Genomic DNA, 5,240 nt, shown 5'->3' on the forward strand with positions numbered 1-5,240 from the left:
GGGGGAGATGGCGGCGAGGCAGGGTCGGGGGATACGACGGCGAGGCAGGGTCGGGGGAGACGGCGGTGAGGCGGAGGCGATGAGGAATAGTAGAGGAGAATTGGGGGAGGAAGCAGAGGAGTGGGAATCAGGCCGCGCGGGGGGCTAGGTGAAAATAGCTTTAACTGTAGCGTGGGGAGGAAAAACGCGCTGCTACTAAAATCCGTAGTAGTAGCGCTGTTCGTAGAAGGGCACTACTACTATACCTAGCACGTCGGGAACGGTGTGGCAATTATAGTAGTAGCGCTTTCTGTTCCTGCCGCGCTACTGCTAAGCGGGTAACAGTAGCGCGGTTCTGCCAGACGCGCTACTGCTAAGTAGCAGTAGCGCTTCATTTTAACAAGCGCTACTGGTAACATTCTGTGTATAAGGTTTTCCCTAGTAGTGTAGTGGCGTTAAACGATAGCGCTTGTTGGGAGGCAACCCAATTTTATTTTGTGTTTTTTGTTTTTGCTTCTGTTTCAGAATAAATAATCCATCTACCTTCTGTTTGGATGTGGTTTTATGTTTTAATTAGTGTTTGTGCCAAGTAGAACCTATAGGATAACCTACGATGATAGTTGATTTGATTCTGCTGAAAAACAGAAACTTTGCGCGCACGAATATAATTTTATTAAATCAAAGGAACGTGATTTTGCGTTGATTCTTTTTGCTGCTGATCAACAAGCAAATTTTCCAGGACTCCTATTTTGGTAGAATTTTTAGAGTTCCATAAGTTTGCGTTAGTTACAGATTTCTACAGACTATTCTGTTTTTGACAGATTCTGTTTTTCGTGTGTTGTTTGCTTATTTTGATGAATCTATGGCTAGTAAAATAGTTTATAAACCATAGAGAAGTTGGAATACAGTAGGTTTAACGCCAATATAAATAAATAATGAGTTAATTACAGTACCTTGAAGTAGTCTTTTGTTTTCTTTCTCTAACGGAGCTCACGAGATTTCTGTTGAGTTTTGTGTTGTGAAGTTTTCAAGTTCTGGGTGAATTCTTTTGATAGATTATGGAACAAGGAGTGGCAAGAGCCAAAGCATGGGGATGCCCATGTTACCCCCAAGATAATCCAAGGACACCAAAAAGTAAAAGCTTGGGGATGCCCCGGAAGGCATACCCTCTTTCGTCCACTTCCATCGGTAATTTACTTGGAGCTATATTTTTATTCACCACATGACATGTGTTTTGCTTGGAGCGTCTTGTATTATTTGTGTCTTTGCTTGTTAGTCTACCACAATCATCCTTGCTGTACACATCTTTTGAGAGAGCCATACATGATTTGGAATTTGTTAGAATACTCTATGTGCTTCACTTATATCTTTTGAGCTTGATAGTTTTGCTCATAGTGCTTCACTTATATCCTTTTGAGCATGATAATTTTTGCTCTAGTGCTTCACTTAGATCTTTTAGAGCACGGTGGTGGATTTGTTTTAAAAGAAACTATTGATCTCTCATGCTTCACTTAGATTATTTTGAGAGTCATTAATAGCATGGTAATTTGCTTAATGTTAATATACTTGGTGTTCAAGATATGTGAAACTTTATTTTGAGTGCGTTGAATACTAAGATAAGTTTGATGCTTGATAATTGTTTTGAGATATGGAGGTGATAATATAAAAGTCGTGCTAGTTGGGTGATTATAAATTTGAGAAATACTTGTGTTGAAGTTTGCAAGTCCCGTAGCATGCACGTATGGTTCAAGTTGTGTAACAAATTTGAAACACGAAGTGTACCTAGCTTGTGCATCCTTATGAGTGGCGGTCGGGGACGAGCGATGATCTTTTCCTACCAATCTATCCCCCTAGGAGCATGTGCGTAGTACTTGATGTTTGATGACTTCTAAATTTTTGCAATAAGTATATGAGTTCTTTTGACTAATGTTGAGTCCATGGATTATACGCACTCTCACCTTTCCACCTTTGCTAGCCTCTTCGGTACCGTGCATTGCCCTTTCTCACCTTGAGAGTTGGTGCAAACTTTGCTGGTGCATCCAAACCCCGTGATACAATACGCTCTGTCACACATAAACCTCCTTATATCTTACTCAAAACAGCCACCATACCTACCTATCATGGCATTTCCATAGCCATTCCTAGATATATTGTCATGCAACTACCACCAACATCATCATGACATACATTACTTTTGTCATATTGCCATTGCATGATCATGTAGTTGACATCGTATTTGTGGCAAAGCCACCATGCATTATTTTCCATACATGTCACTCTTGATTCATTGCACCATCCCGGTACACCGTCGGAGGCATTCATATAGAGTCATAGCTTGTTCTAAGTTTCGAGTTGTAATCCTTATGTTGTAATCAATAGAAGTGTGATGATCATCATTATTAGAGCATTGCCCAAATAAAAAAAAGAGAAAGGCCAAAAAAAAGAAAGGCCCAAAAAATAATAATATAAAAAGGGCAATGCTACTATCTTTTTTTCCACACTTGTGCTTCATAGTAGAACCTTGTTCTTCATGTAGTGAGTCTCTTATATTGTGCTTTAAAGTAGCACCTTGTTCCTCATGTAGTGAGTCTCATAAAGTTGTCCTTATCATACAAGTGGGAATTTTTCATTATAGAACTTGGCTTGTATATTCCTACGATGGGATTCCTCAAATGCCCTAGGTCTTGATGAGCAAGCGAGTTGGATGCACACCCACTAGTTTTCTTTTGTTGAGCATTCATAGCTCTAGTGCATCCGTTGCATGGCAATCCCTACTCCTCATGTTGACATCAATTGATGGGCATCTCCATAGCCTGTTGATTATCCTCATCAATGTGAGACTTTCTCCTTTTTTGTCTTCTCCACATAATCCCCATCATCATATTCTATTCCACCCATAGTGCTATATCCATGGCTCACGCTCATGTATTGCGTGAAGGTTGAAAAAGTTTGAGATTATTTAAGTATGAAACAATTGCTTGGCTTGTCATCGGGGGTATAGAAGTTGGGAACATCTTTGTGTGACGAAAATGAAGCATGGCCTAACTATATGATTTTGTAGGGATGAACTTTATTTTGCCATGTTATTTTGAGAAGACATGATTGCTTTGATTAGTATGCTTGAAGTATTATTATTTTTGTGTCAATATGAACTTTTGTCTTGAATCTATCGGATCTAAATATTCATGTCACAATTAAGAAGATTTACATTGAAATTATACCAAAGTATCACTCCGCATCAAAAATTCTTTTTTAACATTTACCTACTCGAGGACGAGCTGGAATTAAGCTTGGGGATGCCTAATACGTCTCCAACGTATCTATAATTTTTGATTGCTCCATGCTACTTTACCTACTGTTTTGGACTATATTGGGCTTTATTTTCCACTTTTATATTATTTTTGGGACTAACCTATTAACCGGAGGCCCAGCCCAGAATTGTTGTTTTTTTTGCCTATTTTAGTGTTTCGAAGAAACGGAATATCAAACGAAGTCCAAACGGAATGAAACCTTCGGGATCGTGATTTTCCAACTGAACGTGATCCAGGATACTTGGACCCTACTCCAAGCAGTGCCAGAGGCGGTCACGAGGGTGGAGGGTGCCCCCTAGGCGCGCCCCCTACCTCGTGGCCCCCCTGACGCTCCACCGACGTACTCCTTCCTCCTATATATACCTACGTATCCCCGAACGATCAGAACAGGAGCCAAAAACCTAATTCCACGGCTGCAACCTTCTGTATCCACGAGATCCCATCTTGGGGCCTGTTCCGGAGCTCCGCCGGAGGGGGCATCCACCATGGAGGGCTTCTACATCATCACCATAGCCCCTCTGATGAAGTGTGAGTAGTTTACTTCAGACCTTCGAGTCCATAGCTAGTATCTAGATGGCTTCTTCTCTCTTTTTGGATCTCAATACAATGTTCCCCCTCTCTCGTGGAGATCTATTCGATGTAATCTTCTTTTTGCGGTGTGTTTGTTGAGACCGATGAATTGTGGGTTTATGATCCAGTATTATCTATGGAAAATATTTGATTCTTCTCTGAATTCTTTTATGTATGATTGAGTTATCTGTGCAAGTCTCTTCGAATTATCCTTTTTGGTTTGGCCAACTAGATTGGTAGTTCTTGCAATGGGAGAAGTGCTTAGCTTTGGGTTCAATCTTGCGGTGTCCTTACTCAGTGACAGAAAGAGTTGCAAGGCACGTATTGTATTGTTGCCATCGAGGATAACAAGATGGGGTTTTTATCATATTGCATGAATGTATCCCTCTCCATCATGTCATCCTGCTTAAGGAGTTACTTTGTTTTTAACTTAATACTCTAGATGCATGCTGGATAGCGGTCGATGAGTGGAGTAATAGTAGTAGATGTAGAATCGTTTCAATCTACTTGTTTTGGACGTGATGCCTATATACATGATCATTGCCTAGATATACTCATAACTATGCTCAATTCTGTCAATTGCTCAACAGTAATTTGTTCACCCACTGTATAATACTTATGCTCTTGAGAGAAGCCACTAGTGAAATCTATGGCCCCCGGGTCTATTCTCATCATATCAATCTCTATCACTTTATTTACTTGCTTTGTTTTTACTTTGCCTTTTACTTTTCACTTTGCATCTATCTATCAAAAATACCAAAAATATTATTTATCATCTCTATCAGATCTCACTCTCGTAAGTGACCGTGAAGGGATTGACAACCCCTAAGTGTTGGTTGCGAGTTGCTATTGTTTTGTGTAGGTACGAGGGACTTGTGCGTGGTCTCCTACTGGATTGATACCTTGGTTCTCAAAAACTGAGGGAAATACTTACGCTACTTTGCTGCATCATCCTCTCCTCTTCGGGGAAATCCAACGCATTGCTCAAGAGGTAGCAGATGTGTGCATGCCGGTGTGCGAGTGTTGCGTGCGTGCAAGGGTATGTTTCAGTGTTGCATGCATGGGTGTGTACGTGCATGTGTTCATGAGTGCACGTGTACGTGTCAGTGTTGCACGCCAGCATGCGTGCGTGTGTATGTTATGTGTACGTGTCAGTGTTGCATGCCTACATGCGTGCGTGTCTTGCGTGCGTGCATGTGTACGTGCGGGGTGAGGCTACACGTCAGTCGACTGAATTTTTCATCTCTAGTCATTAGATTTTCCAGCCGTTGGATACGAAATCAAGGGCCTCCAGTTTATCATCAAACTCCACCCCCTGAGCCGCCAGCCACCACCGGCCGAACCGCCAGCCCCCGCCGCCCGCGGCCGGCCCACCCTCCC

Source organism: Triticum aestivum, chromosome 5B, assembly GCF_018294505.1.
Source record: "Triticum aestivum cultivar Chinese Spring chromosome 5B, IWGSC CS RefSeq v2.1, whole genome shotgun sequence".
In the NCBI taxonomy this organism is placed as follows: Eukaryota; Viridiplantae; Streptophyta; class Magnoliopsida; order Poales; family Poaceae; genus Triticum; species Triticum aestivum.